This window comes from Hyla sarda, chromosome 4 (genome assembly GCF_029499605.1).
Source record: "Hyla sarda isolate aHylSar1 chromosome 4, aHylSar1.hap1, whole genome shotgun sequence".
NCBI classification, from domain to species: Eukaryota; Metazoa; Chordata; class Amphibia; order Anura; family Hylidae; genus Hyla; species Hyla sarda.
Genome location: NC_079192.1, coordinates 79252398 through 79267855, shown reverse-complemented (window position 1 = coordinate 79267855; position 15458 = coordinate 79252398). Strand labels below are relative to the sequence as shown.

General features: G+C 43.7%; 1 long non-coding RNA gene across 1 annotated transcript in view; it reads left to right on the top strand.

The window, feature by feature from the left end:
• The first annotated feature begins 1240 nt into the window (after positions 1 to 1240).
• The window catches only part of LOC130368137 (uncharacterized), a 79078-nt gene continuing 64860 nt past the window's right edge, over positions 1241 to 15458 (top strand). Inside the window, exon 1 of the long non-coding RNA XR_008892294.1 lies at positions 1241 to 1288. This is a non-coding gene — a long non-coding RNA (uncharacterized LOC130368137). The remainder of the gene's footprint in view (positions 1289 to 15458) is intronic.

Below are 15458 nucleotides of genomic sequence, written 5' to 3'. Positions count from 1 at the left end.
GTAGTGTGTCCTGCAACCAGCTCCGACTCCAGTTAAGACGTCTCAGGACTGATTGGGATTTATACCAAGCCAGAACTCTCTCCAGAAGAAAAGAGAACCCATCTGCAGACAGCTGTTTCGGGGTACTTGCCCCTCGTCAGTACAGAGCAGGGTTATCTGGCTTGGCTGGGTGAGAGGCCTCTGACTAGCTAAACGGGATCAGTATTTTCCTCGGGGAGAGGACGCCACGTCAGGAGTGGCGTCCTCTCCCCGAGAAAAAATAAATAATATATATATATATATATATATATATATATATATATATATATAGGGGAATATGCAAATCAGCTCATTACATCACCTTTTCAGGCGATGTTCCCTGGTATCAGCTTAGCTCCAGTTACAGAATAAAAAAAGCAAGTTGGTCTAAGGCCCCCCATCTCAGCCAAGCTAGATTACCCTGCTCTGTACTGACGAGGGGCAAGTACCCCGAAACAGCTGTCTGCAGATGGGTGCTCTTTCCTTCTGGAGAGAGAGTTCTGGCTTGGCATTAATCCCAATTAGCTTTTAATATACCGTAACTGGAGCTAAGCTGATACCAGGGAACATCGCCTGAAAAGGTGATGTAATGAGCTTATTTGCATATTCCCCTACCCAGAATTCCTGCGGAGTGCTTAGTGGCCCTTGAAAGCTCCGTCACACCAGGAGTGGTGAACTCTCCCTGAGTTAAATACTCATCCCGTATATATATATATCTATATATATATATATATATATTAGAAAAATAATTGCAGCACTCTTAAAAATATTGTAGTTATGGTGCCAGCACCCAAACCTGATTAGAGTCCATTCAGATAGAAGAAACACCAAGGATGCAGCACTCCAAAAAATATAAAGGGATTTATTTTCTCATCTTCAGTGAAGCAACGTTTCTGCTCCTATGGAGCCATTTTCAAGCTTAGTGGTACACACATATTATGGGGTATATATAGTAATATATAGTAATATAGTAATATATATAAGTAAGTGCAATTACAAACAATCCAATCCACATGTCTAATTAAACATACAATTAAAAAACAGTGATATAAATATTACATTACAAAGTGCTATACTTTAATAAATATCAGTGTCCAGTTTAGTAATGAGGTGCTAGTAAAGTGCGGCCGCGAGGAATCAGTCACCTGACCCAGGTCACGTGATGCTCCTGGGTCAGGTGACTGATTCCTCGCGGCCGCACGTATTCTTCACACATGCGCAATGCAAATTCCATCATGCTAGCGGCGCCATGTTTGAATATACAGAGCGGGTAGGCGATGTTTTCCTCCATTATGCATATGTTATTAATTATTTTTATGAATTACACGTGCAATGTATTAATTAGATATTAACTGTTTACTGTGCCATATGGATAGGGGGATAAGATGTCTGATTGCAGAGGTCCGGCCGCTGGGCCCCCCTGCGATCTCCCTGCAGCAGAGTACCCCTTTAAGATCAAAAACAATGTGTGAACATAGTTGAAGGGAGCAGAACTGTGCAGAGAAAATGCAGACAAGGCTATTTTATATACAGACATTTGCATTTTCACACAATTTGAAAAGTTTTTCATCATCTCTAATAATACAATAAATCAACTTTATTTGGTATCAGCAGAACATCCCGTAAGCAGTCTTGGAACACTATTTTAACAGATGACGGAAGGCATGCAGTATAATTACTTAGGTGGAGATTTATTAAAACCGAAGAAAAGTTGCTGAGTTGCCCATAGCAACCAATCAGATCGCTTCTTTCACTTCTGAAAAGGCCTCTGAGGCAGCTTCTAGTGTCATCATTCTACAGCAGTGTTTTCCAAACAGTGTGTCTCCAGCTGTGGCAAAACTACAACTCCCAGCATGGCCAGACAGCCTATGGCTGTCCAGGCATGCTGGGAGATGTAGTTTTGCCACAGCTGGAGACACACTGTTTGGAAAACACTGTTCTATAGGCTTCACCAGACCAGATTTCCATTTTTATTCAGGAGACGCTGAGGTTCTGCACAGAGAACAGTTCTATTTTTTGCTGCATTGGTCCCTAGGGACACGTTATATACTAACATCTGAATACACTCCCTATACGTGCAAAATGCTAAACGTTGGGGAGACAGAGAGCTCTGAGGTAGAGGGACAATGAGGGACATATATTAAAAAACTTGCGTAGCGCATCTTACACTGCGTGCTCAGTCGACACCCTCTCTTGGTGGCATAGTTAAATGGACACTGTCAGAATTTAAAAACTTTTTATATGTTGAACAGTGGGGCAAAAAAGTATTTAGTCAGCCACCAATTGTGCAAGTTCTCCCACTTAAAAAGATGAGAGGCCTGTAATTTTCATCATAGGTTATACCTCAACTATGAGAAACATAATGAGAAAAAAATCCATAAAATCACATTGTCGGATTTTTTAAGAATTTATGTGCAAATTATGGTGGAAAATAAGTATTTGGTCAATAAGTTCATCTCAATGCTTTTTTTTTTATACCCTTTGTTGGCAATGACAGAGGTCAAACGTTTTCTGTAAGTCTTCACAAGGTTTTCACACACTGTTGCTGGTATTTTGTCTCATTCCTTCATGCAGATCTCCTCTAGAGCAGTGATGTTTTGGTGCTGTTGCTGGGCAACACAGACTTTCAACTCCCTCGAAAGGTTTTCTATGGGGTTGAGATCTGGAGACTGGCTAGGCCACTCCAGGTCCTTGAAATGCTTCTTATGAAGCCACTCCTTCGTTGCCCGGGTGGTATGTTTGGGATCATTGTCATGCTGAAAGACCCGACGATGTTTCATCTTCAATGCCCTTACTGATGGAAAGAGGTTTTCACTCAAAATCTCACAAAATATGGCCCCATTCATTCTTTTACACAGATCAGTCATCCTGGTCGTTTTGTAGAAAAACTGCCCCAAAGCATGATGTCTCCAGCCCCATGGTTAACATGCTCTCTAACAAACTTCAGACGGGCCCGGACATGTACTGGCTTAAGCAGGGGAACATGTCTGACACTGCATGATTTGAGTCCCTGGCGGCGTAGTGTGTTACTGATGGTAGCATTTGTTACTTTGGTCCCAGCTCTCTGCAGGTAATTCACTAGGTCCCCCATGTGGTTCTGGGATTTTTGCTCACCGTTCTTGTGATCATTTTGATACCACAGGGTGAGATCTTGCGTGGAGCCCCAGATCAAGGGAGATTATCAGTGGTCTTGCATGTCTTCCATTTTCTAATAATTGCTCTCACGGTTGATTTCTTCACACCAAGCAGCCTGCCTATTGCAGATTCAGTCTTCCCAGCCTGGTGCAGAAATTTTGTTTCTGGTGTCCTTTGACAGCTCTTTGGTCTTGGCCATAGTGGAGTTTGGAGTTTGACTGAGGTTGTGGATAGGTGTCTTTTATACTGATAACAAGTTCAAAGAGTTGCTATTAATACAAGTAACGAGTGGAGGACAGAGGACACTCTTAAAGAAGAAATCACAAGTCTGTGAGAGCCAGAAATCTTGCTAGTTTGTAGGTGACCAAATACTTATTTTCAACCATAATTTGCGAATAAATTATTTCAAAATCAGACAATGTGATTGTATGGATTTTCTTTTTCTCATTATGTCTCTCATAGTTTAGGTATACCTATGAGGAAAATTACAGGCCTCTCATCTTTTTAACACCTTAAAGGGGTTCTCCGGTGCTTAGACATCTTATCCCCTATCCAAAGGATAGGGGATAAGATGCCTGATCGCGGGGGTCCTGCCGCTGGGGACCCCCGTGATCTTGCACGCGGCACCCCATTTGTAATCAGTCCCCGAAGCATGTTCGCTCCGGGTCTGATTACCGGCAACCACAGGGCCGACGACGTGTGACGTCACGTCTCCGCCCCCGTGTGATGTCAAGCTCCGCCCCTCAATGCAAGCATACGGGAGGGGGCGTGATAGCTGTCACACCCCCTCCCGTAGGCTTGCATTGAGGGGCGGAGCGTGACATCACACGGGGGCGGGGGCGTGACGTCACATGCCGCCCGCCCCGTGGTCGCCGGTAATCAGTACTGGAGCGAACACGCTCCGGGGACTCATTACAAACGGGGTGCCGCATGCGAGATAGGGGATAAGATGTCTAAGCACTAAGAACCCCTTTAAGGAGGGACCCATTTTTTACCTCAATAACCAGGCTCTTTTTTTTTTTTATTTGACATGTATGTCTTTAAATGGTAATAACTTTAGAACGCTTTTTCTGAGCAGAGCAATTCTGAGATTGTTTTTTCGTGACATGACATAAGAGGTGCATTTTTGTTGACACATGCAGCATTTTTTGCGAAAAACTTTCTATGTTCTTTTTCCTTTTCTTAGCAAAATTCTTTTTCTGCCATTCATTTTCCAACAGCCGTAACTTTTATATTTTTTGTCCGACACCATTGAATAAGAGCTTATTTTTTGCGGGATGAGCTGTACTTTTTATTGGTTTCATTTTTGTGCTACGTGCTACCTTTTGATCTTTTTTATTCCGCAATTTGTACCAAAATTGGCGAATTTTGTGCTTTTTTGATGTTTTTTTTTACGGCGTTCACCGTGCGGGATAATTTACATTATAGTTTTATAGTACACATCATTACAGACGTGGCATTACCTATTATGTATATGATTTGTGTTTTTGATCTTTTTTGGTGATAATACAGGGCTTTTATTGGGAAAGGGGCATTTTTTTATTTATTTTTTACACTTCATACTTTTATTGAAGAACTTTTTATTTTATTTTTTACACTTTTTACAGGTTATACTATTCTGCAATACATTTGTACTGCAGCACAGTATAACCTGATGAGCTGCACACACTACAGCCTGTGTGATCCAGCCTCTGGCTGGATCTCACAGGCTTCCGTAGCAGACAGACAGGAGGTCATGATCTGACCTCCTGCTGCCATAGCAACCAATGGCGACCCGCGATCGTATCACGGCGCCACCGTCGGTGAACAGGGGGAGAGCGCTCCCCCTGTCAACACCATAGGTGCCGTGATCAGGTTTGGATGAAGTGATCCAGCACAGCACAGCAGACTCAGGGAGGAAGTAAATGCATGGTAAGTGAGGGCGGGCTCAGTGTTTGCCTGGGACACACCCCTTCCTAAATAGTGTATTTAAGAATGAGTGAGTAGCAGAATGGAGGTATTTCAGAGCCAAATACAGAAGCTAGATACATACAAAGATGTGTTAAGCATTTGCATAACCTAGTGAATATTATTTTCTGTGATATGACAGGTATGCTTTTAGTATTGTGTTTTTTTAGGACGCAGACTTTTGTAAATTTGGTGCAATTTAAGCCATTGGTGCAATTTAAGCAATTGGTGCAATTTAAATCACATCCCCAATTTAAATTGGTGCAATTTAAATCACATCCCCTTGTGACCTCTGCACATATGGTTCAAAAAGGCAAATGTGGTGAGGGTGTGATGAGGGCAGATGGCATTAACCCCTTGTGTTCGTGACGCCAGGGCGTGGTTTAACCTCTTCACCACCCAAAGGTATACCACTGGATCCTAGGCTAGGCACGGGGCAAATAATCTCCAACGCCAAGTTACGGAGCAATGGCAGCTTTACTGAGGTAGACAGGTGACCAGTGACTTCAGAGACTCTAGGGCTCGCTGGGACTTGTAGTGGATTTGGACAGTTTGCTGCAGGCCCACGCTGACTGTAAACAGACTGATCTTGACTGACTTGACTAGACTGACTTTACCCCGTTTGTAGCTTACCAGGTTTTGACGTTAACCTGTGGGGTACTGGATTTGTGGAAGCGTGGCTGCGTGGCAGGCTTTAGGCCTCCTCAGTACACCAGACACTGCCTCAGGACTTGACCTCACTGTTCCTCGGCAGCAACTACACAAGAGACTGAGCTAGCTCCTCCCAGGGTTTATATGGGGAGACTTTGGAGGGGTCCCATAGATCACCCTATCAGTCAAGTGATCACTGGTACCTTCCTTGGTTACAGCACTTAGTAACAGTATTTAAAGGAACATGACAGTATAATGGCATTATAATAGACAACACAATGTATGATTAACCATTTGTATGACATACATAAAAGATGGACTCAGGGGACACCAAAATAGAGTCTGCCTGACAGGACAGTAAGGGTACAGGGGTGCAACTCCGGTACTGGGCTACCACACAAAATTCTATTGAAAAAGTGTGCTGCACCACTCTTTCAACAAGTCTGTCTCAATTTACACAAAAAAGGCAAATTCAGTTTTAAATACCCCCTCCCTATGCATTTAGACATACTATAGATGTAAGTATTATTATTTGTTATAAGTTGTACATTTTTATTAGGAATTATTATAAATCAAAAATGGGTTCACATAGTTGCATCTGTCAACATCTCGCCAAAAAGACATGTCGACATATACTGTAAACGGGAGCAGCGAAACCCCATGAATTTTCATGGCCCGAACACATGAATCTGGTTAATATGGCGCATAAATCCCAAAGTGAATCACGTAGTTGACTCTGTTCAGGCTATTAAAATCATTGGGGTCCGCTCCCCCATTTACAATATACATCGGCATCCTGTTTTTGGCAGGATGCTGACACATATGGCTAATCGGAGCACGTATGCAGTTTAAACCTAGCCTTAATATGTTATGAAAGTTAGAATAAAAAAAAAAAAAAAACTGTTTAAACAGATAAAACATCTAAAGTTACCGCAAATCCGTGAAATGAAAAAAAATTCTGCATTTCCATTCATAAAAATCTCAGGAAAAAATCAGCACCAAATGCTGTAATATTTTCATGAAGATTTGTTCCAAATGTTTTCACTTTGGATTTTCAGTGTGGATTATGCAAACTATTTTATTTATTTATTTTTATTTGTTTATTTATTTATTTTTAAATTCAATTAAAATAAAAATCATCATTTATGAATTTTGCTATACATCTGCTGTAAATTCACAAAATCGCTGATTTATTGTGAATTTTCATTTGAAATTAATAGGGAGAAACTGCAATAAATCTGCAGCATTTCTGCTATGTGTGACCCTACCCTTAAGGTAGTGTTTCCAAGCCAGGGTGCCTCCAGCTGTTGCAAAAATACAACTGGCAGCATGCCCGGACAGCTGCCACTGTCTCAGGGTCTATTCAGACACAGCAGGCATGTTTTAGTTATTTGAGGAAGCTACCATAAAACTGGGAAAAACTGTAGCTGTTTCAACCTTTATATATGTAAATGATACAATTATATTGGACAAGTAAGAGGTGAGTAATTTGCTATACTGAGCCTTTATACAAGTGAATCGGTATTTATTTACAAATATTTTTATTGTTCATTCAGTTCATTCAGTCAAAGGCAAAAACAGTTCAGAAACATTTCACTTTCTGGGCAATCCTGCTGCTGATGGTAAGTTAAAGGGGTATTCCAGAAGAATTTTTTTTGTTTCAAATCAACTGGTGTCAAAATATTATACAGATTTGTATATTACTTCTGTTTAAAATTCTTAATCCTTCCAGTACTTATCAGCTGCTTTATGCTCCAGAGGAAGTTGTGTAATTATTTCCAGTCTGATCACACTACTCTATGCTGCCACCTCTGTCAGGAACTGTCCAGAGTAAAAGCAAATCCCCATAGCAAACCTCTCCTGCTCCTGACAGTTCCTGACACAGACAGGGGTGTCAGCAGAGAGCACTGTGGTCAGACTGGAAAGAACTGCACAACTTCCTCTAAAGCATACAGCAGCTGATAAGTACTGGAAGGATTAAGATTTTTATATAGAAGGAATCTAACAAATCTGTTTAACTTTCTGGCACCAGTTGATTTAATATTTTTCCTGGGGTATCCCTCTAAAGAAAGGACCAAAAGCAAAAAAACTGCTGAAAAAATGTGTGTGTGTGAAGGTAACCTTATAGCCATTGCTCCGAGTACTGCAACTCTGACACGTATAAGTGAATGGGGGTTATTTTCAGTATCTACTCAGTGCCGAATCTATAGTTGTGCAGAACCCAACGGTACCCCTGTGCTACGCAAGGTTGAAGACAAAAAGTTATACAGTTTTGTAAATTACTATTATTTAAAAATCTTAATCTTTCCAGTACTTATCAGCTGCTGTATAATACAGGGTCACAGTAGTCACAGTAATCCTCTATATAAGTGGCAATCGTGAACATTTTGTATTATTTAGTCTTAAGAAGCCATTCCCAAAATAGAAACTTATTCCATATAGTTGGGATACGGTGTCACTTTCTGAATAGTTAGGGGCCTAACCCTGAGGCCATATATGTTGTTAAAGGGGTTATCCAGGAAAAAAACTTTTTTTATATATCAACTGGCTCCAGAAAGTTAAACAGATTTGTAAATGACTTCTATTAAAACATCTTAATCCTTTCAGTACTTATGAGCTGCTGAAGTTGAGTTGCTCTTTTCTGTCTAAGTGCTCTCTGATGACACGGGTCTCGGGAACCGCCCAGTTTAGAAGCAAATCCCCATAGCAAACCGCTTCTACTCTGTGCAGTTCCCGAGACAAGCAGAGATGTCAGCAGAGAGCACTGTTGCCAGACAGAAAACAACAACTCAACTTCAGCAGCTGATAACTATTGAAAGGATTAAGATTTTTTTAATAGAAGTAATTTACAAATCTGTTTAACTTTCTGGAGCCAGTTAATATATATATATATATATATATATATATATATATATTTAAAAAAACTTTTTTCCTGGAATACCCCTTTAATTGAAGAGGCTGCTGTCCTAGTGTTCACATGTTCAGGTTTTTCATGAAAACTACTGAATGCAAAGTTAGGAGCAGATCATAGATAGAGGACACGTAAAGAAACCAGTACATTCAATTCCTGGCTTCGCATTCGCATTGAATTTTCGCTATTAAAAACCATGAACCATGTGTATGCACCTTGAGGAGGGAGAGGTACCTGTACTAGGAACAAAAGGTGCCCCTGAGCCTGAGACTATAAAGTGCCATTGACTACCTAACATTGACATTAACGATGGTAAATGTGCAAAAAAAAACATCTCTGGCTGATGTACTGATGTGTCACTGGAGGTTCTATAGCAGTGGTCTTCAACCTGCGGACCTCCAGATGTCACAAAACTACAACTCCCAGCATGCCCGGACAGCCAACGGCTGTCCGGGCATGCTGGGAGTTGTAGTTTTGCAACATCTGGAGGTCCGCAGGTTGAAGACCACTGTTCTATAGCATACTGCAAAAGAGCCTTTACGTTACTATTCTGTATGGGGGAGGGGGTAATTCTCTAATGTTGAAGGGTATACAAGTGCAGTGCAGCGCATGACTCCATTACAAGACATCAATCATAGGCCGCAGCACGGCTCAAGGCCTAAAGGTGTGTTCACACATTCAGGTTTTTAATTGCAGATGAAAGAAATGAAAAAATGTGTGAACACAGCCTAAAGGTCCATGCGATGCTGAGAGGGTCAGTAATGAATCACTTGAAATACAAGGACATTTATAAAAAGTACAGCATGGCCACACAATTGTATGCTTTCTGTGCAGAATAAGGTTATGCTCACATGGGGGAATTTCTGTGCGGAATTCTGAGAGAAATTTTGCCTTAATTTACAGCAAATTGATTTGAATGGGATTCCGCAGTCCCATTCAGACAGCAGAATTTCTACCGTGGAAATTGTCAAAATATAAGACTAGTATTATATTTTCAAAGAACAGTGGTGTGGGGAGGGCTCACTCTTTCTGTATCCAAATAACCTGAGCAAGCCAAACAAACACCCACACCTAAGCTGTATAATAAAGCGAATCAAAAAGTAAAAAGGTTTTGGGGCTCAAGGGAAATAGAAACCTAGGTCAATTCAACAATATATATATATATATATATATATATATATATATATATATATATATATATATATATATATATATATATATATAGAAGGAATGGTTATATTCCTCTATTATCTAAAATACACATAGGTATATTACCACAACATTGGTGTCAGGATCCGGACTGGTATGCAGGAAGGACACAGGAGTGGTTCCCCTGTGTCAGTGAGGCGATGGCATGGGCCGTACTAGGGGAAGGGAATCTGAGAGGTTACTGGTATTCACCAGAGCCCGCCGCAAAGCGGGATGGACTTGCTGCGGCAGATAACCCCCAGGTCGTTCCACCCGATAGCGACTCGACCTCACTGACAGCTGAGACAGGCGCGGTACACAAGGACAAGGCAAGGCGAGGTCAGACATAGCAGAAGGTCAAGGCAGGCAGCAACGGTTCGTAGTTAGGGGCAACGGCAAAGGGTCTGGATACACAGGCAAAGGGACACAAGAAACGCTTTTTCTGGCACTAGGCAACAAGATCCGGTGAGGACAGGAAGGGGAAGTGGGATTATATAGTGTAGAAAGTAATTAGCACTGATTGGGCCAGGCACCAATTAGTGGTGCACTGGCCCTTTAAATTTCAGAGAGCCGGCGCGCGCGCCCTAGAGAGCGGGGCCGCGCGCGCCAGGACAGGACAGCAGGAGGACGGGGCAGGTGAGAGGATTGGGATGCGACCCGCGGGCGGGCGCGTCCTGCCCCGCGGATCGCATCCCCGCCGGTGATAGCAGAGCAGCACTCCCGGTCAGCGGGTCTGACCGGGGCGCTGCACACAGAAGAACGCAGCGAGCGCTCAGGGGAGGAGCAGGGACCCAGAGCGCTCGGCGTAACAATTGGGACTGAATAAGTACAACAAAAAACAAATTTCTTAATAATAAGGTAAGTAACCAAATGTGAACCAGATGGTGCAGCCTTGTGACTCACCCCCAATATAAAAAATATATAAAATATATCACGGTACATAAAATGAATACCAGTACATATATTAAAAGATCTATTAATTGCTGCTTAAAACTTGTGTATATCTAGTTTATATAGGCTCGTAATCGCTGGCTTGCTTTTTCTCTCCTCTTCGTTGTGAGACCTCTCTTTGGTGATAATGGCGCGTCTGCCGCTACGCTAGTTCACGCGTGCAACACTAGCTTCTATGCAAATGAAGGATGTTCTGTGGATGGTTTGCAGACTGCGCCGCTTCCTTGGGATGAATAGCGGTCTGTGCTGCTCAGCTTGGATAGATGCAAATGGCTGTGATAGATTGCGGACTGCGCCGCTCAAATTCAAATGAAGAGCAGGAGTGAGCCAGATAGGACAGTGTCCTTGTGTAACAATGGCGGGATACCAGTGATTGACAGGGCAGTTGGAAAATATGTTGATGATAATGGCAGTATCAGAAGTTTGCAGACTCAAAAGCGCGGTCTGCTGTGTTTTTGGTGAGATGCCGATGGATACGTCTGACGAGAGGAAAAGTGCAGTGTGGATCTAGACTTTGGCTCAAAAACTGCAGAGGCAGTTTTCCAAAACACACCAGAAAAAAACCCTGTGTGGAAACCTAGCCTTACATGAGTGTATCGGTATAGAGCTGTAATACAGACTTATAATGGATGAAAGGGCAGCAGTATGTCATCAGTATTGCTTCAGTATTGCATCCATATGTCAGTACAGTAAATAGTAATACAGTGACCCCCCGACTTATGATGGCCCCGACATATGATCATTTCAACATATGATGGCCTCTCAGAGCCCATCGTATGTTGAAAGCAGCCTCGACATATGATGCTGCTGTGTGTCGGGGCCATCATACAAACAGCTATCTGACAGCGCTGACAACTTCAGCAACTGACAGATAGTTGTTTAATGTCCCCGTGTGTCCCCTTCTGCCTCCTGTTACTCACATACTGTCCTGCTAACTCACGCAGGCTTCCACTGTGAGCTCCGTGTAAGCCCCGCCCCCCCAGTGAAGCCATAGCCAATAGCCTGCAGCATCTTGCTGCAGGCATCCAATGAGCTGCTGGCTGCCCTCCCCTTCCTTTCCTATAGAGCTGTAGTCGGCAGGATCGTAATGGAGGACATTCTGCCCCCCCTGAAGGTATTTAAAAACTGTACAGTACTGTATGCGATGTCATACATCACATACAATACATATACACACTATACACCCCATACATCAATGTTTCCCTATCAGTGTGCCTCCAGCTGTTGCAAAACTATAACTCCCAGCATGCCCAGACAGTCAATGGCTGTACATGCATGCTGGGAGTTGTAGTTGTGCAACAGCTGGAGGCACCCTGGTTTGTTAAACACTCCCCATACACTCCACATACAATGGTCATCCCAGAACCAATTAGCAGTTTCCCATAGAGATATGTATTCAACATACAATGGTTCCGAGGCCCCAGAACCAATTGCCATTTTTACATAGACATGTGTACTCGACATATGATGGTTTCAACATATGATGGTTCTCCTGGAACCAATTAATATCATATGTTGAGGGACCAATGTACTGGGTTCTCTCCTAGGCAGGAAATTGAACTACACTATGAACAACCTATGTAAGGCTGGGTCCACACTGCGTTTTCTCCCATACGGGAGCGCATACGGCAGGGGGGAGCTAAAATCTCGCGCTCCCGTATGTGACCGTATGCGCTCCCGTATGTCATTCATTTCAATGAGCCGACCGGAGTGAAACGTTCGGTCCGGTCGGCTCATTTTTGCGCCGTATGCGCTTTTACAACCGGACCTAAAACCGTGGTTGACCACAGTTTTAGGTCCGGTTGTAAAAGCGCATACGGCGCAAAAATGAGCCGACCGGACCGAACGTTTCACTCCGGTCGGCTCATTGAAATGAATGACACACGGGAGCGCATACGGTCACATACGGGAGCGCGAGCTTTTAGCTCCCCCCTGCCGTATGCGCTCCCGTATGGGAGAAAACGTAGTGTGAACCCAGCCTAATGCAGATGAAATACGATGACATACAGATCACATACCGAGCACATACAGATGTATATGTATTTTATCCCCTTTCCATAGACTTCCGTGGTCATTTTCTATCCACTAGAAAGTATTGTATGCTCTGTTTTTATTGCATATTTATATGCCTTTTAGATTAACATTAGCTCTGTATTAAAATCTGCAAACAAAAAAAAGAATATAATATGGATGCAAAATACATTCACATGAAAGCAAAATATTTTCCAACTCTATTAACCCCTTAAGGACCACGGGCGTATGGGTACATCCTGGCCCACTGGTACTTAAGGACCAAGGACGTACCTGTACGCCCGCAGGAATTTTGATCCCCGCCGGGCGGGGACCGGACCGGGGTGACTGCTGATATCTATCAGTAGGCACCCTGTGCAAATGCCCAGGGGGGGTCCTGAGATCTGCGATCTACAGCGATTCGGGTCATACAGGTCATGTGGGACCCGATGACCCGCAGATACATGGTGATCGGGGGGTGTAGGATACACCCCCAATCACCTACTGTATCTATGGGGAGGTGGCGATTTCAGCACCCCCCAGGAGCGCTGCTATTGGCCGGAGCAGCCGGCAGGGGATGGGTTAATGACCTCTTCTCACCGCTCTGCAAGCTTACTGAGTGCAGTCAGTGGGCAGAGCTGCAAGAAGGAGCCAGGGACCCCCCCCCCCCCCTGTGACCAGATCGGAGCCCCTCAGGGCCGAAGAGATCTCTGTAGTGCAGTGAGATAATACAATAAAGGGACAAGTAGGAGTGAAAAAAAAAGTTTTAAAAAGTTTTTTTTAAAATGTCCGACCCCCCAGACAAGCGTACCGGAGTCCCCTTCCGGTGAACCTGTCTGGGGACCCCCAGAGGGTTATCAGCCATGGATTCCTGAGTTTGTTGGCGACTCAGGAATCCGGATTGACACTGCTGGATACACTGAAATTAACTATTTTATTCATTTTTTCAGACGAATCTGTACGCCCAGCAGTTCATCACCCACCACCCAGATTCACTTTTGGCCAGGCCCAATGAATGGTATGCCGTCAGGGCACCTGAAATGAGGACATTTTGGGGCATCATGCTGCATATGGGCCTGGTCAAAAAACCCAGTGTCAGACAGTACTGAAGCAGGGACATCCTCTACCAGACCCCGCTTTACAGTATGGTCATGGCACGGAGGTGGTTTGGGGCCATTCGGAAATGCCTGCATTATGCTGATAAAGGGGCATGTCCCCCCCAAGGTGATCCCGCCTATGACTGGCTTTACAAAGTGAGGCCAGTCATCGATCACTTTGGGGCCAAATTTTGGGAGGCCTACGTACCCCTCAGGGACCTCTCGGTAGATGAGTCTCTTATCAGTTTTAAGGAGAGACTCATCTTCCACCAGTATATTCCCTCGAAGCGGGCGCGGTATGGTGTGAAGCTCTATAAACTTTGCGAGAGTACCTCCGGGTACACTTGCAAGTTTAGAAGATATGAGGGACGACATTCCCGTATTGAATCCCCAGAATGTTCCCCCACTCTGGGTGTTAGCGGAAACATTTTTTGGACCTTATACACCTATTGCTGGATAAGGGTTACCACGTGTACGTGGACAACTTTTATACCTGCATCCCTCTGTTCACATCCCTTGCCGCCAGATCCATGTCCACTTATCGGACCGTGCGGAAGAACCAGAGAGGCCTACGTCAAAATTTTCTGCAGACACCTATGCCCAAGGGTGAGTCCTGCGCCCTTACCCATGAAAACCTGTTGCTGGTCAGGTATAAGGATAAGAGAGATGTCCTTATTCTGACCACAATTCATGGTAGCTCACCTGTCCCTGTGCGAGGTACCACAACACCGGTCCTCAAGCCCTATTGTATTTTGGACTAGAATCGGTATATGGGGGAGTTGATCTCTCTGATCAAGTCCTCAAGTCATACATGGCCATGCGGAAAACAAGGATATGGTACAAAAAAGTTGCAGTCTACTTGGTACAGGTTTCCATGTACAACTTTTTTGTACTGTACCAGATCACTGGCAACACAGGGACATTCCTCCAGTTCCAAGAAGAAGTCCTAAAGGTCCTGATCTTTGGCGACCGGGAAATAGCAGGCCGGACTTCCCAAGGAACTGAAGTTATAGGTGCCAGGCCAACACTTTCCAGGTGAAGTCCCCCACACTGGAAAGAAGGGACGAACCAAGAAAAGATGCAGAGTGTGTCACAAGAGGGGGATTCGGAAGGACACCCCCACTCAATGTGACACTTGCTCCGATCATCCGGGCCTCTAAATTAAAAACTGCTTCAGGGAGTATCACACTTCCATGCAGTACTAAGTTTTCCCTCTTCATTTTAATTTTCCATAATTTGACCCCAATGTACCAAGTCCAGAGTACATTCCAAGTTTTAACCCCATAAAACCCCTAAATTGACCAAAAAACTCTTTGATCAAAATAAAAACCTGATAAGACCTCTGGGGGGTATTTTTTTCTCTGGGTCATGGGTCACTGAGTCACTATCATTGGGGAATTTTAATGTTGCCTCAAATTTGAGGCAACAGGTTAGGGACGGCCACACACATCACATTCCCAGAATGATGATTCAGAGCATAGGGTTTGTGGTGGGCATATTTTTTAGTTTTGGCTATGCTCTGGGAACCTGTTTTATAATTTTATGTCCCA